This window comes from Brassica rapa, chromosome A04, assembly GCF_000309985.2.
Source record: "Brassica rapa cultivar Chiifu-401-42 chromosome A04, CAAS_Brap_v3.01, whole genome shotgun sequence".
NCBI lineage: Eukaryota > Viridiplantae > Streptophyta > Magnoliopsida > Brassicales > Brassicaceae > Brassica > Brassica rapa.
Window position 1 is genome coordinate 6,363,395 of NC_024798.2, and position 26,991 is coordinate 6,390,385.

General features: G+C 34.1%; 2 long non-coding RNA genes across 3 annotated transcripts; both read left to right on the forward strand.

Moving 5' to 3' along the window:
• Positions 1-1,371: 1,371 nt before the first annotated feature.
• Positions 1,372-8,882, forward strand: LOC108871678. Of its 2 annotated transcripts, XR_004457573.1 has the most exons (6): positions 1,372-5,079; positions 5,281-6,110; positions 6,257-6,332; positions 6,419-6,855; positions 7,482-7,803; positions 7,909-8,069. It is a non-coding gene; the product is annotated as an uncharacterized LOC108871678 (long non-coding RNA). The 2 variants fall into 2 exon arrangements; XR_004457574.1 differs by lacking the exon at positions 7,909-8,069 and adding exons at positions 8,182-8,245; positions 8,326-8,882 and having other exon boundaries at positions 5,281-6,855.
• Positions 8,883-12,446: 3,564 nt separating this feature from the next.
• LOC103863656 lies at positions 12,447-22,054 on the forward strand. Its single transcript, XR_004457611.1, has 13 exons — positions 12,447-13,624; positions 13,702-13,864; positions 13,975-14,044; positions 14,140-14,173; positions 14,249-14,358; positions 14,625-14,984; positions 15,102-15,193; positions 15,288-15,346; positions 15,486-16,009; positions 16,080-21,145; positions 21,242-21,340; positions 21,419-21,490; positions 21,570-22,054. It is a non-coding gene; the product is annotated as an uncharacterized LOC103863656 (long non-coding RNA).
• Positions 22,055-26,991: the final 4,937 nt, after the last annotated feature.

Genomic DNA, 26,991 nt, shown 5'->3' on the forward strand with positions numbered 1-26,991 from the left:
AGTCGAGGATGGAAACACGTGTCCTCGCATCGAAAAGGACGTCACGCGAGGCGGCCGCACTCAAGGGTCGATGAGTTTAGGGTTTCCCCAAGTTGGGCCGGATGTAATTGGCCCATTTGGATAACGAATTTTAGCCCGGTTGGTTTTTTTTGGGCTTTTTATGTAATATGTTTATGGGCTTGGCCCGATTCCTTTAATATTAAAACTTATTGATGGAAAAAAAAGTTCTTTTGTCCAATCAGAACCATATACAAGCATCACCTTCTCAGCTGTTGGAATACATTAAATCAACGGTTGGGATTAGACCTTTTCTTTATTCTTTTCTTTTCCTCTCTGGCTCCCTCTCTCTGTCGAGATATTCATTCTCTCATTTTCTTTCAGTCTCATCTATTCCATCTCTATACGCTTGAAATCTCACCAACTCTCTCATGTCTCACTTTTCAGATATGGTCAACTGAGAAAGAATGGAGATGATAATGTAGACGACAAAGACAGAGACTCGCTGGGACGATGCGCCGAGGCTCACCGGAAAAGGAGACGCGCCGAGGCTCACCGGATAAGGAGATGCGCCGGAGTATCTCTCTATCTCCCTTCTTTTTCTCTGTCTCTCTCTTTCTCTCTCTCTCTCTCTCTCTCTCTCTCTCTCTCTCTCTCTCTGTTTTGATATTGTTTTTTTTTTCTGGTAACCAAAGGTAGATGAGGCAGAGAAGATGATGTTTGGTGGTGGTGCATAGGTCCGAGTAAGAGATAGAAGAAGAAGAGGGGAAGATGACGAGTTTGGTCGCCTCGGCGGTAGATCTGGAAGAAGATGGATGAGACGGGGCTTCAGGGAGATGACCACAATGGTGGCGTGGAGAAGGTCCGAGCTCCGGTGTACTGGAAGATGACGACCAGCTCGGAGCTCTCGTGATGGACTCTCGGTGGAGGGAGGCGGCGGCAGTGACATTAGTTAGGTTTAGGGTTAGATTAGATTTTTATAATTATATTTTATTGTTAACTAGATAGGGTTAACCGGATAAGGAGACGCGCCGGAGGTAGAGGCCTTGATTTGGGCAATGGAATGCATGAAGAATTTAAGACAGTTTCAGGTTACTTTTGCAACGGATTGTTCTCAATTGGTGAAGATGGTTTCCGAACCAGAAGAATGGCCAGCATTTGAAAGCTATTTGGAAGATATCAAGCTCCTCAAAGGAAGCTTCCTCAACTCAGACATCGTCCATGTACCTCGGATGACGAATCTTCGGGCAGATAGCTTAGCACGTAGTGCAAGAAAGCAATTGTCCTTTGTCGTTCACATGGATGCGGAGTTACCAATATGGTTTACAGAGTCAATATGAGTCTGTAAATTTCTTGCTGTCAAAAAAAAAAAAAGTTTTGTAAACCTGTTTAATTGTAAACCGGTTAATTGTAAACCGGTTAATTGTAAACCGGTTAATTGTAAACCGATTAAATTTATAAAACAGATTTCTATTTGGTTAATTCATTTTATTTTGTGAACCGAATTAAACCAATAAACCATTATTAATTAATATATCAATTCTAATTAAAAACTAAATTATTTTAAAAATATATAAATTATATAAATATAATTAATATACGCTATCATACTGTTCTAATATAACAACATTTATACAACTGCTATAATAGAGTGGACACCTAAGATAGCTGGGGCAGACATAGCGGTTTCAATAATGCTAACATTAGCATATGATAGTTGTATTCTTACGCTAAGAATGAACATTTTTCTTGTAGTGACTGTCTCTCTGATATGACTTGAATATGATCGAGTAGCTTCTGAATGACTATGTAGGCTCTTGTGTGAATGTAGCAATCTTACTCTTCAAGTCTTCAACAAGTGCCTCATCAAAGAAGTGGCATAGAAATGCATTCTTGATATCGGCCCTGGATGTGAGAGATCCTGGCTGTAGATGCTTAAGCCAGTACGAAGCCTCTCCAGCAAGTGAGTACTTGAAGAGCTTGCAAAATAGGTAGTCCTCAGGGATTCCATTGGCTTTAATAGCAGAAACTAGATCGTTGAACCTTTCTAGATGGTCCATAGGATGCTCGTGTGATAACCCACAGTATGGTGTCTGTCCCATGAGTGTGAAGTACTTAAGCTTCAACTCAAAGTCTTGCCTCTGTATGGATGGAGGACGGATAGCAGATCTGTTCTCGTAGTACTAATTTGACCTGTTGTAATCAGATAATGTCCTCAGTCTAGCAGCCTCGTCTACAGCTTGAGCAGCTGCAATATCAGCATCGGTATCAGGGATTACAACCCCTTGATCATCTATCTTCTGACCTGATGCATTACGCAGATGATCCTCCTGGTCATGCAGGTTTCCAGTCGCGTCATGAATTAAAACTAGTGTCACAACCATGTCTCGCGGCTCAGTATCGATCGATGTCCGAGTGGAATGTCGATCGATGTCTGGTGGGTATGGGGGGGGGTCGATGGAAGAATGGTCTCGGTCGACGGTGGAAGGCGAGTGTCGTTCGACGAGCAGGTGTTGTTATCGACCAATGTGTTACATTTTTCTTTGCGGATGGTGCGTTCTAGAAGTGCAGGATCTGAAAAGAGAAGTGCATGTTACTTGTTGCTTCTAGTACTGATAGGCATGCACCTGAAAAGACAAGAATGTTTTTTTATCAATTTTTGCAAGAAACAGTTACTTAGACTAAATGTAGCTAAATTTGATCTAATGGAGATCGAAGCTCCCCGGCAACGGCGCCAAATTTTATATCACTCAAATTACCCTATAGTGATTTACTCTCTCAAAGTAAGATGTTCAATTGTAATACTTAGGTATCGAATTCACATGGAGCTAATGCACACATTAGATCTATCTAGTTGTGTAGTTAAGCTAGTCAAGTAGGTTTTAAAGCAGTAAATAACAAGGGTGAACAAGTAATTGTTCAATTGATTGATTTGGGTTTTAAGACAGATATGGGAAACGTTAGACTTAGGGTTTCTATTCAAACAATCAAGATTATAGAGATATAGATTACTAAGCATATATGGATATTCTAGAACTCAAACAATAAGAAAAGTCAATCAACTTTCGTATATTTAGACTATCTATCGCCAGATCTAGGATCTCAGCTGTCGCTTTGTGTCGACCGATTCCAACAATGGGGTGTCGATCGATACACCTTTCAGCCCGTCGATCAATGCAACTAGCGAGTTGTCGATCGATGAACCTTCCAGGGAGCGTTATCGCAAGGGTTTGACGTGTTCACTAGGTTAAACTAAATCAGCTTCCACTTGTTTCTAGCAATCATAGCACAATGTAAACTAATCAGACATAGAACCAAACTTCTGCTTGCGCCGTACTATCTAAAGGCAAGGTCCTAGTTAGCTACTCTAGAACACATGTATTAAGAACAGTTTAGTTGATTAATATTCCTAACACTTAGCAATTCTATATTTTGGGCTAATCCCTTTTGAATATCTAAACCCTAAATCTAACAAGAAGAACTACTCATGCATAGCTAAGGAATTCATAACAAAGAGATATGAAAACTGCATAAAATAGAATAGAGTAGACAAATTTGAGTTCCAATCACAAATCTCTGAAAGAGTTATTGGATCTTCTCTCAAAACCTAAAACTCTAAGTATTTTGCTGTATGAAAGTAAGAAATCGTGTGTTGCCTAGAACAATGGCAGAGCACATATATATTAGGTTAAACTCACCAGGGGTAATATGATAATTTTTGTGGGACTTGGGCTTAAAGTCGGCTGGAACCATTATGGCCTCTGACCGCTTCACCGTCGATCGACAACATGGAGTGTGTGTCGATTGATTATTGCCTTCTCCCATCGATCGATAGTCATGGTCAATGGTCAGCTATGTATCTTTATCATTTTATCTCCAAAATGCACCAAAATCACAATTTTTCTCCAAATCACTCCAAAACCTGAAAACATATTAAAAAGACTCCAAAACAAATATAAAATATTTAAAAACACCTATATACCATAGCGAAAAATGGGTAAAATCTATGGTATATTAATATTGATTCCTCTAAATAATCCATTCAGTATATTCCAGTTTCTGCTGCAGCTCCTCCATTGTTTTGCTTATCCAAGCAATGTTGTTGTGGAGAAGATAAAAGAATGTCCATCGTTTGGTGCATCTTGTCGTACATCTTATCTTGGTCAATCATGCCTTTCTTTATTATCTCCATGACCTCATCTTTAGTGTATATGTCCTCTTCTGGCGAAGGTGTAAGTGTATGATGAACTCCAGGCATATGAAAACATCCCTCTTACCGTGGTCTCTTGCCTCATCACCATTGCTCGTTGAATGTGGTCCTCACCACCCAAGACCACCTCACTCCTGCTTCAGCGCTATTGCTCATCTCATGTGGTCGTCATTGTCTTGCCTCATCGCTCAGGACTACCTTTCTTCTATCTCATTGCCTTGACTCATTGCCGACACCATCTGTCTTCTGCTTCTTCAATCATAATTGTTGAATAACAAAAAGGAAAAAACTCCTACTTTCTCTCTCAAAGATTTGGAACTGATAAAAAGGGAAAAGGAGAAAAAAATATATCCCCGTAAAGAGAAGAGAGAAACATGCAGCTGAATTACAGCCATAATTTTGATCATGCTATATACATTTTGATATCTTTGTAATTTTACTGAATTTTTAAGTTTTAAATCAAAATTTACATCTCAACACAATTTTTTTAAATTAGTTTTTTTTATTAAAACTAGAAAAGTATTTACTATGAGGTACACTGCGGAATTAAAGTGATTTCTCATGGATTAGCCAAAAATACGGAATTTGGATAGAAATATATATATATTCAAATACCAATTTTAAGGAGGTTTGTCACTAAAAATAGATTAGTTTCAAGGTATGATAGATTTAGCTTCTTATATATAGACACATACTACTCTTCTAAATTTTCAGAATCACACATATAGTTCTAAAAAAAATAAAATAACACATTTACTACTCTATATTCTAAAGTTCGTAAAACACCTTCATTCTATTTCTACCTTTTAAGATGAGCAAACAGCTTCAAGTCACATTCATCGTTTTAACTATCTTCATCGTTTTCGTTTTAGGTTCGTATCCATAATATTATTTTAATATATTACAAAAAAAAATTTGATTCAAAATAAATTGCTCTTTACACCATTATATGTTTTTTTTTATAATATCAGTTCAAATATGTCAAATATATTTACAGAATGAAATTAATTAGTTTTTTAATATATTTTATATCGATATTAAAAGATGTGGTTATATATTTATTTAATTAACAGAAGTGGTGGGAGATAGAGATAGTGATAGTCAGTTTGGCTGTGAGGAGAGACTGAATATGACTACTGAGGACACTTGTTCACGACTAGAGTGTCAATTTCAGTGTACTTTGAAAAGAAAGGGGTGGGCCACTTGCTTTAAGGATGCGGACGACCTTTACAAGGGGACCCCCGTTTACAAGTGTCTTTGTGCTTATTTTTGTCCTAAATAATTTCAACAACATTTAAGCCTTATCTATGAGCTTTATAATAGAGTAAGAATCTTGTTGATCCAATATCTATCTTTATATATAAAGTATAGTTTCATCCCTTCTCCTTGCGCCACGTCCTCTGCCACGTAGATAAGTCGAATTCTCCTATGTCGACACGTGTCACTCGGATTTTTATCTCTCTGGGTTTTGGATCATCTTTAATCTCGTCGTTTAGTCTTCTGTGCTGATTAACCGAAACGTTTCGAGCAGATTAATTCCCTTTATCTCCTTCTTAACTCCATCAACCACAATCCTACATTCAATTCATCTTTCTCTTCTGCAAGGCGGTTAGTCTTCTACTCTGGAAATTCATTCTCTCAATCCGTGAAAACAATGGAGTTTTATCTGATTATCGAGATGATTATCTAAACCAACAATGGAGTTTCGTGAGGGTTATGTGAGACGAATCTTCACGATGAATCTCTGGATCTAAACACGTTTTTAATCTACAATCAGATCGAGTTCAGACATAGATACAAGCTCCAGTAAGAGAAAGTTGATCCCACACGGTAATGGCAACGAGTCTACGGCTTCGTCGTCTACAAATTCCAAATCAAAGGTTTTTATTTCAAAAAATCAAAGGTTTTTATCTCACAATCTCTCTCTTGCCTCTGACTATAAAAACTGTTTTTCTTTATGGATTCATGAACCGAATGCATAAGGGAATTTGAGTTTTAGTTTAGTGAAAGATATTCCCTTAGAGATGTTGATTTGGAGTTTATAATCAGGTTTCAGGAGATTACATTCAAGTTAGAGCTAGAAGGGGTCAGGCAAGCAACAGATAGCCACAGCCTCGCTGAAAGAGTACTAACACCTTCGAGCAACCGGTTTTTTTTTTGTCCCTTTTTCTGTTCAACTTGACAATGTTGATGTTTTTGTTTGTTTGCCAGGCAATAGGAGAAAATATCAGCGAGATGATGACTTTACTTCAAGATCTGGTTCTTGGTGGCAATCGGATAACAGGGAAGCAATTATGCTTAATATGTGCAGTCCTTGCAGAGACAAGACGATTTCTTCTTCAATGCTTTGTTTCGATCTGCAAGGCGGTGTTTTTTGTGTATAAATATATGTGAGTATTTCTCTTCTTAGACTCCATCTTTGACCTAGCAAATTTCTTCAACTGATTCTTTTTGATTGATCATGACAAACTATTGCTTCGTTTTATATATTGTATCTGAGGGGCAGGAGTGTGTGTGAGAGCATAGATAGTGTCATAGTGAGAGAGGAGAGAATGAATGGTGGTGATGAGGTCGGAGCTTCATCGTTTTAGATTGGAGATTCTCTCAGGTATTTGGTGAGGGCAGTGTTGGCGAAGAATTTCAAGAAGGTATCCTCTCATTAGTTTTTAATCTAGATCTATTAGGCTTCTTGAATTGCAAGGTAACTACAGTTTAATTTTGTGGGTCATTGTGAAGTTTTGGTCTTTGATCGAAATTTGTAAGTTTCACTGATATTTAGTGGTTTCTTTTTCTATTTTTCTATTTTATTTTATGTTAGTGGTTTCTGTTTGCAAATTTATGCTCTGTGATTACAACTAAACAAATTTTGCTTCTAAAAGCCAATGATGTATATGGAGGCAATAGATTTGCTTCGTACCTTTCTGCTTTGCCATGTCATAAATGTTTATATCTTTTGGGGCTGTGGTGTTATTTCAATGTGTCCGAGAGGCATGGTGGTTGTGGTGTCTTAGTGTTTGTAACTCTTTAAGTTGTAAAGGCACCAACTTAATCAAACTTATGGTCAATGCTTAAATTTCGGTTAGGAAACGGTCTCGGAATTTTGAACCATCCGCTACGTAAATAGCGTATTCACAATACTCTTTTGACCTGCAGTTTGACGATATATTTTAGTATTTATAGATAATCGGTGCTATGGTGAGCTGAATGTATTGGCAGTAAACATGGGCAAGTTTTACCCTCTCCCGAAAATCTTAACCAGTTTGTCTTTTAGCAGGTCCAAAAGAAGCACAAATATGATTCTGTGAAACCGAAGAGACCATAAAAAGAAAGGATGAGGAAGATAGAAAGAAGACATGGAGAAATCAAAGAAATAACTTTTTATGAAAGGTAAAAACGCTTCTGTTGTTTGTTTCACAACCTAAAGGTTCAGACTGTTGCAGCATTTACCATTAAATATTCACTACTTATCATCACATTTTATGCAGTCTATAGTGGATGGAGTTATGTCAGATGATGTTGCTTGGTTATTGAATCGTAGTCACGACTACTCATTTGTGGGCTTACATGGCTTATCCCAGCCGAGAATATATGATAAGGTAATGTGTTTTATTATTTCATTGAAGTGAATGTCTCTCAACCTTATTAGTTGTTGGATACTCATAAGAAAGAAAAACTTATATTGAGTTTGTAAGCTTTGTTAGACGATTCTGGTCCATCCCAAAAAGTATGGAGAGTGAGATAGTAGTTGAAGCTTTTAAGAACTGCAGAACCCATATGATGTAATGATTGTGGTTCATCATTTGTATTGGTGCATCAAGAACCTCCATCTCTGATCTCCCTAGCTGTTTTCTATTGGTTAAGTCTTGCTATATGTTTGGTCTTTTTCATTTACAAGAGAATAGTTGAGTTTGAGAGTTGATGCTTTTGATGATTGCACTTAAAATGACTTAAAGCCACTGATTATTGCTGACAAGGAATTTGAACTGGGGGAGGAAGACTAAGAAGTGATGCAACTCCTTATGTGAGATGCCTGCCAATGTAAGTGTCATTGACTGAGCTAGCTTTCGTATCAACGTAGTGGCGGTTTTTATCATCTAATTATATATACATATTGGCAGCCAGAACCAACATGGAGGTTTTGTGAGAGGTGGTTAAGGCAGAGGCCAAGCTGATGGTGGCAAAGGGAATAAAGATGGCCCACAAATTGTGCCTAACAGTTGGATTGAAAAATGGAAAAAGCTCTACCATGGTATTAGGAAGAATGTGTAGACAACAATAGCTGAAGGATTGTTGCAGTTGTGGATTATCAGATGAACACACTCCTATCTTTCTAGGAGCAGTCAGAGCTAAAGCCTTTGTTGCTCAGATTTGCAGTGATCTTTTTCATAATCAGTGGCTACATGAGAGTGTTTCTGCTGAGTTAGGATTTAGAGTCTGCAACAAATGTACGATAGGTTAAGGCTATTTTATTATGCGGGGAAGATGAGAATAATTCCATCTCCATCAGTAGCTTAACTCGCTTAACATTCAAGATTGTGGTTAGAGTTGTTTATCATCAAAAACCAAAACCCAAGTAGAAACATGTTCCAAAAGTGATTTACAAAATCTTCTTTCTATTAGTTACTAATACATGAATATGTTTTTTTAATTGATATAAAATGGTTATTGTTATGTTTGTGGTAAATATGTTTTATGAGGTCAATGTTAAAAATTATTTTCTAAAAATTAATCAGTATATTCTTTTAGAAAATTCATCAATACCATATATAATTTACAGAAATAATAATAAAATAAATAGTGAAAGTCGTTATAAAATAGTTAAAATTATTGTTACGTATAATTAAGAATAAATTAATAATTTTTAAAAAATATATATCAAATTTTTTTATAATGGTAGAATAAGTATATTTTGTGAGTATTGTGAACAGAGTAAGGTTATAATATTTTATTTGATGTAATTTGTTTTTAAAATACTAAAATAAAAGGTTGAACCATAATTTTGATACTGATATGAAAATAAAATATATATACTTAATACTTGCATAGTTCAATAAAAAATGTAAAACAACCAGATAAAAAAAATAACAAGAATGAAACTACATAACTTATACTAAAATAAATATATTAAAATATCTATATCTGCATAATAAAAATAGAACAAAGATTCATTAATATTCACAATATTCGTATTTGAAAATTTGGTTAACCCCAATGAAACTGACGTGGAGTCTTTCACAATTAAAAGCAATCAATGAAAAAAATTATAAATCTGGAAATTTCAAATATAATCATTTAAACTGAAAATAGATGTTAAAAGAAAATTTCAATATCTTAAGCGAAGAGAATGTCAACGCATTGCCATGCAACCACCAGTGCATCGTTGATTGGTTTATATCAAATTTAGCTGTCCAACATGTCGAGATACGATACTTTAATATTACTAGAGATTTTTTCCGCGCTTCGCGCAGATTGTATCTTAAAACTTTATTTTATTTATAATATTATTTGTTAATTTTTTTCTTTTATATTAACTTCTTGTTTTTCCAATGTTAGTTTTTCTTAATTTAAATTTATATGTTAATAATTTTTCATTTTTTTGTCGTAGATGGAAAATTATATTTTTTATTGATGGTTTTTTGTATGTGACAGTGACACAAACTTTTTGAAATTTTAAAATAATATTATATATAGTACAATTAACACATTAAAGAAGAGAAACATATTCAAACACATTTTACACAGGTTTTATATGCATAATTTTAAACATTATATATGTATATATTATAAGTTTGAAACATGTAAATGCTTTCTAAAGCTAAATACTTGTTCTGAGTTTACATAACTTATCGAAAGTTTTATCTCTTTTTAAATTCAAATCACAGAAAAAATATAAAAAAGTCAGTGTAGATGGGTTTTTTGGGCTTTTAAATCAACACTGAAAAATTACATGAATCAGATAACAACAGTTTTATAAACAACAGGATAAAATTTGACCGAGCCAAAGATTTTCACACAATATGTTCTTTCTTCTTCAAATTGCGAAGAGCCTATAGGCACAAGAAAAAAATCATAATTTTTGTTTTCACTTATATAACATTTTTTTCTCCTTTACACACGGAGTTTATTACACTGCTATAAGCAATGTAGAACTCTATTCATATAAGATTCACATCTATGCATTTTGACAAAGAAGAATTTCAGCCATCTTTAGTTTCGAAATGTACCAACTTCAGTCATAAACACTATATTTTCTCTATGATTCAAAACTTACAATTTTAATATATGTGCAGATTTCCATGTGAAAAGACACGCACGCCATCTATCATTCAACCTATTACTTTTTTCAAAGTAAACACTATAATCCTCATTTGGTTAGCTCCACAAACTAATCTCTTTGGATCAGTTTATCAAAAAATATGGATACTAATGTCAGAAAAGAATATAAACACTATCAACAATACATATTGGCACAAGAATATTTGGTTCAAGGAACATATTCCACGTAATGCGTTTATATCATGGCTGGTTTTGCGGAGAAGACTGCCAACCAAGGATCGCTTGAGGCATTGGGGGTTAAATGTCTCAGGAACGTGCGCCCTTTGTAATCTGGAAATAGAGACTCACCATCATCTCTTCTTTGAGTGCTCTTTCTCTCACTTGATATGGGAGCCTTTTGCTGCTGAAGTTTGGATTTCTCCTCCGGCTGATCTACACTCTGTTGCAGCCTAGATCAATCAACCTCGCGTCAACGTAGATGCACATGCTACTCCAGTCATCAAGCTCTACTTTCAGTCATGTCTCCTCACCTTCATCAGTTATCCTTGCCTCTTTCGACTGTATGATGCGTGACCGTCTCCTCTCTTACCCGGTAAGTTCTTCTTTCTCATCTTCTCTACTTCTTTTTATATTTCTTGTATAAGACTTCCTTAAGGCTTTTTTTACCTTGAGTTGTTGTTGGTTGTTTTTGTTTCCTTGCTGTAATAAGTTGTTTAAAAACAACAGTGTAACCTTTTAGAAAATAATAATCTTAACATCTTACCAAAAAAAACAACAAATATTGACTTATTTATGTGAATATATATTTTATTTTAAATCATTATAGTGGACGAATAAAGCACCATAATTTGTACAACAAATTTTCTTAGATTCACCTCATCATACTCACCATTTTACCATTTTAATTACATAATTTTACATGAGCTTCTTCATCCTTCCCGGTTATTTTCTCTTTATTTATAACTACAATATAAAGTTATAAATTATATATTATAAATTAATAATTTATTTACCCTTAAAGTCTAACTATTAAAATATAACATAATTCAATATAGATATATGATTCTATTAATAAATTAGCAGTTACAAATTTGAAATTTCTAGAAATATCAAAAGTTGTATGTTAGTTAATTATTTTCTAAATGATATTTATTTTTAATTCTTTTTAGATGAGAATATTTTGGCTGAGGTGGATAGTCTCAAAAGCCTTGAATTTAGTCCCTTTTATATAGTAGGATTATTTTTGGTTTACATGACTAATAATTAATCGACCTAACAATAAATTTTACTCATATATATTTACTTAATATATAATTACAAGTTATTTTCTTTCCTGATGAGAATCTTTAAATTCATCCACCTCCAAAAATTACCAAAAATAGTGCGATGACACCCAAGAAAAAAAAGAATCAAAACTACCTATCAAGATAGCTTGATTTATTTAGTCTTCCAGTACAATAACATGTACAGAATTTAACTAATATGTATATTTTTAAATAATAAAAATTATATTAAATATTTACTCTAACTATTTACATTATTTTCAAATTATCATCCCGTCCGTAGGGCGGGCCGGCCCTAATATATATATAAACAGATGTTTGCTTCACTCATGTGCGTTCACATATGATACCAGCTAGATAAGTCAGTTCATATCATTGTGACACCTATCCACCATTCAATCCACGTTATTTTAATTTAACATTGGTTGCTTTGTGTTTTGTTAATGGGCTTTTCCGAAAATTAGATTAAAAATACTGATACAGATAGTTACCGAGTTTTTGGGCCGAAATCCAGATAAAGAAGAAGTCCATATCGATGTTATCTTCTTCCTGCTTGATAATTTTAGGCTTCATCTGCTATACCTCTGCGTCTATCTACCAACAATGGCTGTTCTGAGATAGTCGATGGGTCAGTAACCTTCCCATGGGAGTCTGCTCATGAAGTTTTAGACTCAATGCTTCACCTACCTCCAAAACGTTACAAGTCATATTAATTCGAGATAATTAACCCAGACTTAACTCTTACGCTCCACTATGACTACGATCTCAAATTCAATGAATCTGTCCATCTTAGTCGGTGATTCTCACCTATAAAAAGATTAATATTCATCCATTTATCACCATCACCAAATTTCCTAAAATTGAGAGAAATCTTACTTTCCGTATTTGAGAGCAGCGACCGGCGGTTTGAAATGAAAGATGCAGCCATAGACTCTGGGTATCTATGGCCTCGCAACAAGTCGTCCATGCATGCCCTGCAATGATTCAACCGTCTTTATGGCTGGGTTTTCGTCTGCGTTGCCACGTTCGTCGTTCTTATCTCAATTCAGCGGATGAGTTTCGAACCAGAGGTTAGATCATCAGTGAAGAGACTGAAACGATTTCCAACGACTGCGGGGAAACTGTCAATATAGAGGATTTGAAGGTGGATTTCAGGCAACTTTGTTTCTTGAGGCAGAAATCGCCATTGCAGTTGGAGCAAAGATTCATGGTAGTGGAGCTGCCGAGGAAACCGCAGTTGTTAGAACAGAGACGGTGTGGCCTTCAGGCGTCTGAGATCGATGCTCTTCCGCCATATATTTTGAGAGAAAGTTCGAGGCGTTAAAAAAAATTAGATAAATAAAATTGATTTGAAGAGATGAAGAATCTGCAGAATCTAACAGAAATAACATGCACGAACCGGGAACTGGTCACCGAGAGAAACACAACAAAAGGAAAACAGAATATCTAACCTATACTAAAAGGGGAATATGGTGAATGGGGAGGATATCCACGTCCTCACAAAAAATCAACCAATCAAAATTCTCTTTTTTAACATGTCATTTCTTCTTAAGTCGACAATGAAAAATGATGAGCTTCTTATGAACTTGCTCATTCTATTTCTTTACAGCCCAGATCAAGTCCACTTCTGCAACTTCCATCGTCTCTGTCGCATCCCATCTACTTCGTCTTCTCCGTTACAGCTATCCATCCTATCAATCATTTGTGTTCTTTACTCCTCTCTTTATGGATTCTTTTCACCTCCCTTTCTTTCTCCTCATGAATAAATGGCTAAACAGTTTCGTAATTTCGTCTAAACTTACTTCCAAGCAATCCCGAAAGCCTACTTTGAAGAGCCTGAAGCTATGGCGATGAACAGGTACGCCCCTTCTTTCTAATCGGGCTTTTTCCTTTTCGCTTCGTCGACATCCTCTACCTGAAATAACACATGGACAGGGCAGTGTCGTACAAGGTTTCGTTATCAATGAAAACAACCCCTTATCAGCATCGCTCACAACTCTGTGCCGTCCTAGATTGAATGGAACTGCTTTTCCATTGATTCGAAGCGATTCAGGTTTAAGCCCTCAAGGGAAACTGTGACGTGAAGGCGATCTGTACGGTAAGTTGTATCTTCAATGATCCGAACTATAGAATCAGGATATTGTATCGCATTTCCAAGATAGTGCAACCTCACCTCAGTCTCTGAAACGATAGTTATTGGTTCTGCAGATGTAGCCGGCCATCTCAGGCTAATTGATGGCCAACATTTCCCTATACTTCAGACCTTTAAGCTTAAAGAGTAAGAAAATTATATTTCCCCTTTTAATGAACTTATCATTGACTGTGTGGATTGTGCGTTCAAGTTTAATCCTAGCAACGATTTGTCATATGCAGAGTACCTTTTATAAATTATCAAGTGCATCCTATGGTAAATTATCTACCCTTTCTTCAATACCCATAATTAAATGATACAACTTTTAGCTAACTACCTATCATGTTTTAGGTTAGCAGAGAACCAAAGCAATGGTGCATTAATCAGTTCAACAGAGGTGACCAAGGTGGAGACTTTTACTGGCGATATCTTGGCTTGACTGTGTGAAGGAAATGTCTCAGGTACTAAAACTTTGTTATATAGAAAAAAATATGAGCACTTGCAAACTAAGCTTATACTTGCAGTTTAAGAAAACATATTGCATATTTTGAATTTGCATTGGTACAAATGATGATGGTGTTATATGGCTTGCAACAGCTGCCAGTCTAAACTGTATAAAGGGCCAACCTCATTAGTCTGCCCAAAAATGCAACAACCAAAAACGCCATCAGGGTAGCCAAGTAAAGTATCACAGACTCCTGCTTATCTGCTTATTTACCCAACGCAGGTATCTAGAGGAACTGTCCGTTCACCGACAATGGCGACAAGGCTAATCTTTGATGTTGTGTTTCATGTACTCTTCAGTCTCTTTGTTATGTAGCTAAGTGCATGTCTTCTTCTCTTTATATGTTTTTTCTTTCAGGAAGTTAATAGAGAAATCAGATGAATGGTCCCTAAAGGTATTGTTTTTGTTGTTGTTGTTATTGCAGTTGCAGTTGCTTTGTCGATGACAAAGAAGAAAAGAAAGGGAGCAGAAGGAGAGTATTGTTAATGATATCAGAGAGTGTTGAAAAATATAACTTTGTCCATCTTTCTCTTTAGAAGACATGAAAAATATCAAATTTGAGGAGTTTAGACACAACGGAAGGTCGGATTCTTTGTTTTGTTCTGTAATTATGAATAGCTGGGTGTTGCTTGAATGTAAGTGAGATTAATATACGTCACATTTGGTCTCTGATTTGAATTTTGGTTCCTATTGGTTCAGGGTTTTTCCTTGGCTAGAACAAATTGATGCAGTTTGCTCTTGGTCCTTCTGCTTGAGATGAAATCCATCATGCCATCTTTAAACTTTCCAAGGTTGTGTACTCAGCTTCTTACAATAGTTGTTTTATATTACTTGGTCTTTTCTCGCCAGTTGCATTTTTACATATGTTTTGGAATTTTGTTTCAGCTTCTTCATGGTGATGATGAACTGCTTATTACAGATATGCCAAAGGAAGAGGTTGAAAGGTATCATCTCTCTCTTGAAGATCATTTTTCCATCTTGCTTTGGTGAAAACAACAATGAAAGGCTTAAACTGTATCCATCCATCTCTCCTAGCTTTACTGTATCTTTGTTGTAACTGTTTCTAAATGGTTATCACTGCAGCTTATTTGACTCTTATGAAGATTCTGACTTTACAAGGACTGAAAGTACTGCAGTAGTAACGGTTTCTGACTAAATATATTGCCAGCTTGATAAACAAACAAGCTTGACTGTGTTAATCTTCATTACTGATCAACACTGTTTTGTTACAAATACAATTGATTGACCAAGTTGAACTGAAGGGAGGTCTTCTAGAAAAGTTCACATATGAGCTGGAACTGTTTCTAAGGAAGAAAGGTGTGTCTGTTCGGCTCAACAAAGGGTGTATCTTGCCACTTTTAGTTTCCCTCTTCCTCATTCACAAAGTTAATTTTTTTTTTTCTTGATTCATTATGTAGGTTCAACCTGATGTTGATCATGTTACAGTCAGTTGGATCCCAGCCAATAATCTGTTTGCAATAATGGTTAGCATTATTGATCAAGACCTTGCTCAGAAAAATGTGTACCAAAATCAAGGTGTTTCCTTTCCGGATTCGTACTGAACTGAACATGAATCTATGCAGAGAAAGCTTGAAGCCTAACAAAATGTAAGCTTTTTTCTTTCTCAGATAATCAATAAGTGGCAAGAAATAATGATTGCTGGATCGATTTTTACAGGAGGATAAGTTGAACAATCTGGGGAATTAACAGTCAAAATGCCAGAGATTTTGAGAGACCGTAAGGCTTATGCACTCAAGAAGGCACGCAAGGCTTAGCTGCTCAAGTTAGGCAAAATCACAGACCCTCCTGCTCTCTATCAAGCTTGGTTTTTCTCTTTTTTTTTAAAAAAAGCAACCGCTGGTTCAGTTTTCCATGTTCACCTTATTTGATCAGCAAAATAAAATTTCAACTTATATCACCCTGTATTTGTAGAAAGATGTTTTAAAATTATGGTTATGACCCGATTAAAAATAAAAACTGGTTAAACAAATAAGATACACTGCAATCTTATAAATTCATCTACGCCTACTCCGATTACTAAAATTCTCGGTACATAACCTACCTTGGTGAACGTGTTGGCTATTATTCCATGCAGCTGTTGACTTAGACATTGTCGGCTAGCTTGGAAGCACCCACTGATATAAGGAGAAGCTGATTAAAGAATAAAACTGATTAAGTGATATGATTTCTTTAGACCATCTCCCATTGACACCAAATTCTCCAACAAAACATTAAAGTTCACACCATTCCACCAAATTTGATGTAACACTATTCATCACACCAAATCACACCAAATCTTTTAAATGCATATTTTATTATGTTTTATTTTATAATATAGTTTAATTATTATCAAATTTGTAGCTAACCATAAATATCTTATTTTATTTTTAATTATTTTAACACATTTTTTAATTTTTATTTTTAGTTGATTTTTCTCAAAATTCAAAAACTAAAATTTTAATTTTTAAAAATAAATCACTAAATAACTATTATCATTTATCACTTACCAATAATAAAAATACAAAAAATAAAAAATGTGATAAAACAATTATTTACCAATTATAAATATTAACAATATAAAAAATTTAAAACTGAAAATATTAAATAATATATTATATTAGTTTTGGTGTAAATTTGGTGTCATTGTTGGAGATGACAAACAAATTAAGACACCAAAATACCAAATTTGGTGTAATTTCAACACCAAATTTGGTGTCATTGTTGGAGATGCCTATAGAAATAGTATTTGATGAAAGCCGATGTCCTTTCTTCTGTATCGTACTAATAAATAAGATTAAATGCTGACATTTCAGGTTTTTTGTCATTAACCAGTAAATGTTAGAGTTCAATATGGTATAGCAAGTGTAGAGAAATTTTAAAACATTATGGTCAAAATATAGATGACAACATACTCAAAGGAAATAAATTATGGAATATATATGTGTTGTATGTTCTCCACTATTCTTACCTTTTATTAACTTAAATGGATTTAGAAATTTCATATGATTATAAATGTCAGGAACTTGCTTGACGAAATTATGTTTACTAATAAATATCTTACTATCATCATTTGAATTGGTTTTGATCTGCATCAATGAAAATATATTTTTGTTAAAACTCTTTTCTGAAGAAAACAGTTTTTTTTTCTTTTTTTTGTAACACGAAGAAAACAGCTCTAACTACAAAACTAATGTATAAACAGAAATTAATCCCAGCATTTGTAAATATCTATCAAATATGTAAATCTATATAAACACTGAGATAGATTAGAGCTTCCGGCCAGTATTCCACTGTGAAGCAAATGATTTTATCTTATCAAATGACAACTGCAACATACTCATACAGGAAGTAGTTTCCAAAAACAAAGATCAACACAAACCGAAGACAAAACCTTTTTTTGGTAAAAAAAAAAAACTTAGACAAAACCTTTTAAAACTAAATTTGACATTAATTTTTAATTTTCTTTACTTCTAAGATCAAATCTGCTAAGACATTTAGCCATCATTTTCTCTCATTAGTATTTAATTTTCAATTCAAAAAATTTCTAATATTATTTTAAGCCAGCAGATGATAATATAGTGAAAATACACAATCTCTACAAAATAATTTGATATTTTTTCCCTAACAATTACATAATATAGTTTGCCAATGATTTGAAAAGAGAAGGTGCAAAACTGTTGTGGATTTCCTAAGATTTAAAGTCTTTTAAACATTATTTGTTAAATCAAGTAGAAGAACTCAAACAATTTATAACCCTAAGAGCATACCAAAATGTTACAATTCTATCATGCTTTTATGAGATGAGAAAGTAAATTATCTTATTTTCTAATGACATTCAGTTTTTGGTCATTTTCCTTTTTGTGATAAAAATTTGAAAATGGTCTATTTAGGAGAATTACCCTAATTTTAAAGGGATCAAATATTTGCATAGAATTTTCTAAAAAAATTATTATCTTATTCTTTTATTGATTTTTATCAAAATTTAAACTGGCATAAGTTTGGGATCGGCAAAATATAATAATTTATAGAGATTATTAATTTATCGAGTATTAATTTATAGATATTTTACTGTATTTTTAATTTTCAACACATTAATTTAATTTCCATTACTACAGAAAGCCACTATACACAACCAAAAACATAAACTCCCCTCCACTTTTACATCTCAATCGATTCACTTCCCATTTCATCTGCATAAAAAAATGAGCAATAAATTTTAAAATACTTAATTTCATATATTCCTTCTTATAATTACTCTAAATCTATTGCAACAACAACCATAAACAGCCACAACTATGGTCATATACAAATTTTAACTTCACACAATATCCGCGTGTAGCGCGGACACGGACTTAGTCTGTAATAAAAGAGAAAAAAAATTTCCTCCGTTTTCTCAGCAAAGAAACAGATATGAAAATAAAAGATGGAAAGTTTATTAAATGTCTTTATTAAAAAGCGAGAAGACAGAGAACAGATGAGAGAAATCGGGAGCGGAGGAAAGATGTTTTAACCGTTGCTTGAGATAAGAAAAATATGAGGCCTTACAAATGGGTCTATATATACAATTTACCGTTATTATTATATCAACCTATAAAAATAATTGTGTGAAATCTATACAATTTATTTTGTTCATAGTTAATTGTAAATAGTTTCTATAAGAGAATCAAATAGTGTTATGTAAAAATACTTATATTTTTCTGTAAACCTATATTATTAGTAAAATTTAAAGAATATTAAAGCTTAAATATTCTGATTATGAGATTGTATAATTATCTAGCTGAATAATTAATTAAGTTTAGTACTTTCTGAAGCAATTAGAAATAAAACAAGTTAAATATATTATACAAAAATAGAAATAAACAAAAAATCAATATATAAATTTTTTTTTTAAAAAAACAAAAGAAACAAGCATAAGAAATGTTAATTTATATTGTAACTACAAAATTACATATAGCAAAGTGATCAATTAAGCCAACTAAACTTATCAAAAATGAAGCCCTAAATGTATGTCTATGATGTGGGGCCTGAGGCAATTGCTTCTTTGAAAACAAAGTAAACACGGCTTTGCTCACCGACAATGGTTTCAAATTTCGACGAATCAAGTCCGTAAAGAATGTATAAGAAGAACAAACCCAGTGCTTCATCAAACGAAAATCCCGGTTGTAGACTCCAATTAATAATGCACACAGTTAACAGATGTAAACCCAATTATTTTGGGAGAAATCATAATTACATTAGGACTCTATTGCATTTTCTCAAAAGGTCACCTAATAGTTAATATGAATGATGTCATTAGTGAAATCTAAAAGAAATATTTATATTGACCAAAAAAATCTTTACAATACATAACATTTTCTACAATTTATGAAGTATTCCAGCGATCTTACAACTCATCTATAAATATCGAAATGAAGCTCATCGCCATTGAGACGACAAACAAAACAACATAGATCAACATGGTCCAAAGACATCCCTTCTCAAAGCTTCAAAGTCTCCTCAAGTAAATTCATGTTGACATAATTGCACGGGTTGCACTTTTCTCTCAAAACATGTATTTGTACCTAATGTAAGCAGAGAGGGTTTATGAAAAAACAAAAGACAAAAAGTGACTATAATCTATTAGGTAGTACTTAATTAACATACTTAAGAACACTTGAGTAACCATAAAAATAAAACGTATGATAATGATTTGCTCTTCAACGTTGAGGACAATAAACATAAAAACAAGAATCATTTGCAATAGATGGATGATATAAATGATCATGCAAGCATATTTCGTAGATTATATGAGAAAAAAATGCAATTACATACGTATTAGCATGTGACACAACTATACTGTAGATTTTTAACCACAATGCAAAACTTTTTTTTTACTTTGTTAATAATTATTTTGATCACCAACCCATTCTGAGAAAATAACAGTATTATACAAATACGATTATGACATTATTCAAACTAATTATATATATATATATAGTGAAAATACATCAACTTAGATGGAGAAGAACAAAAGAAATCAAAAGATAAATGCCTAATACCCTTAAAAGTTATAAATTTAATGGTTCTCAAGCCAAAAAAAAAACTTTAACAAATTTTTTTTAACAAGATTGTTCATTTAAAATTTATTTTACCTATTAAATAAGTGCGGCAATAAATATATTCAGACTTTAATTAAGCTTAAATCGTTTTAGTATGTTTGTACACCACGTGAAATATAGTTTACAATAATAATATAACAAATTTTGAGTAGTAAAAATTTCAAATCTTCTAGACCAAAAATTAGCAAAATAAAAAGCACATTTAATTTTTTAAAATAATTTATATTTTAATAATAAATATAAATATATACATTATATTGAAATAAAGTAAAATAATAGAATTAAAAATAAATATAATAGAAAAATTCCGGGCGTAGCCCGGGCCGATCCTAGTATCTTATATATATATATCTTACAATATTAAAAGGGCAATATGTTCAATGGAAAAGCATGCCAAATAAAATTTTTAAATTAACCAATAAAAAATACTCTTTCATGCTAGGCCAGTTCTTCTTAAACTTAAAATTGCAACTTGAAAATGAAATAAAAATAGGATTCTACGGTTGGGCTCAGTTGCTAAGCCCACTAAGAAGATTTTATTGGCTCATATACGGTCCATGTCACAGTTTATTCAGAAACCCGTAACATCTGATAATCTTCGACCTAATCTTTCCATCTTCTTCGTCTTCTCTGTTTTCCCTACTTGTGATCTCCTTTACTGATCCTTCTCCAATTTTGAATGTTAAGCTTATATATATTTCTTTCCCCAGTTTTCTGAATTTGATTTTGTTATATATGCAGATGAACTCTTGATTTTGGTTGTCCTATACCATTTGGAAACGAAGCTCTCAAGCTTCTCAACAATGGCTGTCATGTACAGAAACTGAAATATCTCTCTAGGTATAATAATCAAAGCCTATTCTATCTACTTTTAATCACTTTGAATTCGCATATGTAATGTGATCTGTTGTTTCATAGGTGTGAAGCTTTATCGATGTATCCAAGAACTTATGATCTTTTTCACGTTGATGGTCTGTTTACAAGCCAAAGGTAATCTCAAAGCTTTTAAAAAACAATGAAACTCATCGATGTTTTGATAATTGCTTAAGTAATGATCTGGATTACGCAGGTGTGAGATGACATATGTAATGCTGGAAATGGATAGGATCTTGCGTCCTAATGGCTATTAGATTATATGTGAATCAAGCTGTTTAAAGATACTATTACATCGGTTGCAAAATGATTGAGATGGAGTTCCATAAGGAAAAGACAGAGTCTAACTCAGAGAATGAGAAGCTCTTGATTTGCTAGAAAAAGTTGTGATATTCATCTAGCGGAACTTCAGAAGTAGTAAAAACGTAGTTTGTGATTACGATAACCTTTTGTTATGAAACCTCTTTACTTTTTATGTATTACTACGATACCATGCGAAGGCTGAAGCTATCATTTTGGCTTTTATAGATTTTAATATTTGATTATAGTAAATTTGATCTCTATCACGTGTTAAATACTCATGGGTATGTTAGCACACTAAGTTGTTGGTTAAGCTTATGTTAGCTCAGGTTAACAGTTGTATATAAACAACTTTACTTTACAGATTAATGTGAAGATTGATATTTTTCATAACAAACTTTTCTCTCCATCTTTGTCACTTTCTTCTTTACTTTAAAGTTCTTGATATGGTATCAGAGCTCAACAATTCTTCATCATGAGCATTTCTTCTTCCGATCATCTTCTCCTTCAGCTAGTGGCGACAATCCTTCGATTCTTTCATCTCGTCACCATCATCGTCTTCTGCATTTTTCTTTCGTACTTTCTTTGACATAATTGTTGCTGAGTTCTTTGATTTCCTCGGAGCAATCATTATTTTCTTCTGGATTCTTACTGCAAATGCTGTGAATTTCATTTTCTGTTTCGCAATCGATGGATCCTCGCTCGAATCAACCTGTCACTGATTGGCAATCTATTTCCAATCGTTCGCCGGTGTCTCCGCTCTTGGACCATGGAGCTGAGTTTCGACGTTCTGTTTGTATGGCTCTCAATGTTCGCAATAAGCTTGGCGCGTGGTTCAATTCGTAAACCTCCTTCTACTGATCGTAACTCATGATCTTTATATCTTGTTGCGACTTGTTTAATTGAATTATGTATCGAAGCAAATAGGCCAGAGCTTATATATGTCTACGGCTGAGAGTATATGGAACAATCTGATGTGTAGGTTTAAGCAAGACGATACACCTAGAGTATATGAGATTGAGCAGAGACTTAGTGTTATACAACAGGGTTATAAAGATGTTAGTGCGTATTACACTGAACTGATTACTTTGTGGAAGGAGTACAAGAACTACATTGAACTTCCTGTTTGTACTTGTGGCCAGTGCGAATGTAATGATTCTTTGTTATGGGAGAAACTGCAGCAATGTAGTCGTGTGACTAAGTTCCTCATGGGACTGAATGAAGTATATGAACAGACGAAAAGTCACATCCTGATGCTTAAGCCTATTCCATCGATTGAAAAAGTTTACAATATGGTTGCCCATGATGAGAGACAACGTCTTGTTCGCCATGTGATCAACTCTGATAGTGTGGTCTTTCAAGCTCCAGACTCTTCTCAATTGTTACAGTTCATGGAGTCTCTGGAGTATGCTGCTGCCTACAATGTTTATAAGCCAAAGTCTAATCGTCATGTATGTACACACTGTGGCAAACAAGGCCATGAGGTTCAGAAATGTTATCGCATTATTGGCTTTCCTCCAGGATATAAGACGACTGGGTCGTATAATTTTCAGAACAAACAGTCTAATAGATCATCTTCTGGTCAATATACTGGACAACAAAAAGCCACTACTAATGCGTTTTCAACAACTTCCGGGGGGCTGTCTCTCACTCTTCTTCGGGGGAAGCTACAACTTTGGATTTCCAGGTGCCTCAGTTGACTTGAGAACAGTTGCAGTCTCTCTTCCAGCAGCTTCATACTCATGTTCAGTCTTCAGAAACGGTAGATTCATGTTGTAAGGCTTCAATCTCAGACAAAGGTGTCATGGCTAGTCAATCATCCTCTGGTAACTCTGTCTCTCTTTCCACCAATCTCCGTTTTGAAAACCACATTTTCACCTCTAACCATCAGCGTCTCTCAACACTTTCCTCCTCTTTATCTCCTTCATCTTGGATCATTGATAGTGGGGCTTCTAGCCATGTGTGTTATGATCTTAGTATGTTCCGAGAAATCTTTCAACATTTGACATAATTGTGTCTTTGCCTAATGGGACAAAAGTACATATTCAGTATAGTGGTACAGTTTATTTGTCTGATTCCCTGATTCTCAAAAATGTTTTTACATGTACCATCTTTTCATTTCAATCTGATTAATCTGAGTACTCTTTTGCATGATAATGATTGTTCAGCTCATAATTGTTTTCTTCAGGCGTGTTCTCAAGACTTGATGATTAGGATGTGTGATTTATATCTCTGTTCGGTCAAAATCGGCCACAACGAAATCAAACGTCAGAAAACTTCTAAGGAAACGTTCTGTTTGAAAAAAATAAATAAAATTCAAAAGAATAGATAATTGAACTTCGTAACAATTCCGAAAATGATTCACACGATAAGTCTTCGAGAAAGGCTACTCAAAGCTTCAGACAGCGGATCCTGGAAAGCAAAACACCCATCATTCAACTCGCCAAAGGGGCGAGTTGAACCGGATAAACCGACCAACTCGCCCGTTAAATCAAGCGTGAAGTATAGTGAGTTAGTTTTGCAAAGTCGAGGTGAAGAATGGTGCCACTACGTCTTTCTGGTAAGATAATTGGTCACCGAGGGATGCCTAATGGACTTAACAGAGCCGAGAGGCCAAACTGATATGGGTATTGACAGGAGTGATATGGTTCTTACTGCTTTGACAAAGAGAAGAAGAAGAAATCATCAATCTGAAGTGCTTATCTCTATAGAGCAGAACCTTAGAACACTAGTTAGATCTGATTCTGGGGATGAGACACTATGGAAGGGTAAGAACAATGTGTACATGTCAGAATTTATTACTTGGAATACTTGGAACCACGTCCGCTCTACGACGAGCAAGGTTTCATGGCACAAGTCCCTCTGGTTTAACCAATCAACACCTAAATTTTGATTCTGTACTTTGCTCGCATTATGAAACTGTTTAACAACTGGGGATCGTATGGTGGCCTGGAATATTGGCATAGATGGAAGTTGTGTCCTCTACAATCGGCATTTTGAAACTCGCGACCATCTCTTTTTCTCATGTTCTTACGCTTCTACAGTGTGGAGGAAGCTGGTTCAGAACCTTTATGGACTCCACTTCTCTACAGACTGGTCTACTATTTGGAATTCCTATCCCAGTCTGAGTTAGACCGTGTGTCACTCTTCCTTGCTCGATACGCGTTCCAAGCTGCAATTCACACAGTATGGAGGGAGAGGAATGCTTGAAAGCATGGTGAGGCTCTGTCCTCGCAGGAAGTCAACATCAAGTTCATCGACAAGGCTGTCAGAAACAGAGTTATGTCATTACAAAGGAACCATGCAAGGGCTTTGGGTGGTGCATATCAAACATGGATTGGGGCTGTCCAAATTTGATCCATCTCTGTGAACTTTGAGCTGTTTTCTATTTATGTTTTTCCATTTCTGAAAATACCATAGAAAATATAGCAAGAGCTGTATAAAACTATATTTTATTTTGAATCAAATTTAAAAAAAAATCAAAAAAAAAAACAAAAACCGGCGATGGAAGCTCATATGTATTTTTTTGTGGAAGCTCATATGAATTCTTTTTTTTTTTTGCCTTCCAAGTGCGGGACACATGTTTTTTCTTAAACTCAATCTTATCTTTTGCTGTACTCCCTCTGTTCCTAAATGATCAATGTTTTAGGAAAAAAATTGTTTCAAAAAGATACAATTTTTACATTTTCAATACATTAATTAATGAAAAATTGTACTTTTCAAAAAATACAATTGTGTTTAATAAAATTTCATTGGTTAAAAGTTATTGGGAATAGTTAATTAAGAAAAACAATGTATTGGAAACAATGTTAATATTGGAAATTACAATTTTATATGTTTTCTTAATAAGTGTGAAAAAGTTATTACGCTTCTACTATTGTGGAATTCCTATCCCAGTCTGAGGTAGACCGTGTGTCACTCTTCCTTGCTTGATACGCGTTCCAAGCTGCAATTCACACAGTATGGAGGGAGAGGAATGCTTGAAAGGATGGTGAGGTTCTGTCCTCGGAGGAAGTCAACATTAAGTTCATCGACAAGGCTGTCAGAAACAGAGTTATGTCATTACAAAGGAACCATGCCAGGGCTTTGGGTGGTGCATATCAAACATGGAATGGAGCTGTCCAAATTTGATCCATCTCGGTGAACTTTGAGTTATTTTCTATTTATGTTTTTCCATTTCTGAAAATACCATAGAAAATGTAGCCAGAGCTGTAAAAAACTATATTTTCTTTTGAATCAAATTTAAATCTTTTTTCAAAAAAAAAAGAAAACCGGCGATGGAAGCTCATATGTATTTTTTTGTGGAAGCTCATATGTATTCTTTTTTTTTTTGCATTCCACATGTGGGACACGTGTTTAAAGTTGTTTAGTTCTGAATGTAAAGATGTGGATTCCAAAACAAAACCATTATGTAGATTTTTGCCTATTTTTGGTTTGTGGATAGAAACGGCTACATATTATTTTTTTTTCTAAATCCTCAATCAAAATAAATTATATATAAATCCCAAATTTTAGAACATGATTTAAGGTAGTTTAAAGTGATTTCTATCTCTTTCGCAACAATAATGATATTATTCGAAACAAAACAAAAACATGATAAAATATTATGATTAGACTTCACTTACATCAATAAAAAGATTTAAAAAATGTGACTGGTAACTATCATAGGAACACAACGGATAGGATAAAAATGAGGAGGAATGAAAATAAAAAACTATTCCTCGTGATAAAGTTTTTAAAGAATGTTAAGGAATGTAGTGTTATTATTCTTTTCCTTGGTCACCATTCAAAGCATGTAGCTTAACCGTTCAAAAATTCAATGAGGTTGTAAACTCTTCACTTATCCCTTTATGCCAATTTTTTTTTTTTTTTTAAAAAGAGGCTCTACGTAGCAAAAAAAGTTGTGGAGCCATTAACAAGAGGAAAATATTCATCGTGATATATTTGGTTTCCATTACTTTTTAAAAAATATATACCATTTATATCCAAAAAACAATGTTAATATTTTCTTTGAATGATATATATATATATATATATATATAGAGAGAGAGATCAGTGGCTCTCGTTCGTCGGTGAACCGAAAGCCATATGTGATGGATTTTTAGTGGCGTAGAAGCCTAAAAAGGGCTTTCAGTATGGATGCAATTTGTTTTTTATTGCTTTATATATTTTGATTAATTTAGAAATCTATATAGTATTTATAAATCTAAGAAAAATTTGCAAAGGTTTTTTCTCGGATTTGAGTCTTTGTATTTTTAACTAAAAAATCCAAACAAATGCATTCAAATCCAATATAAAATCAAACTAGATTTTGACTC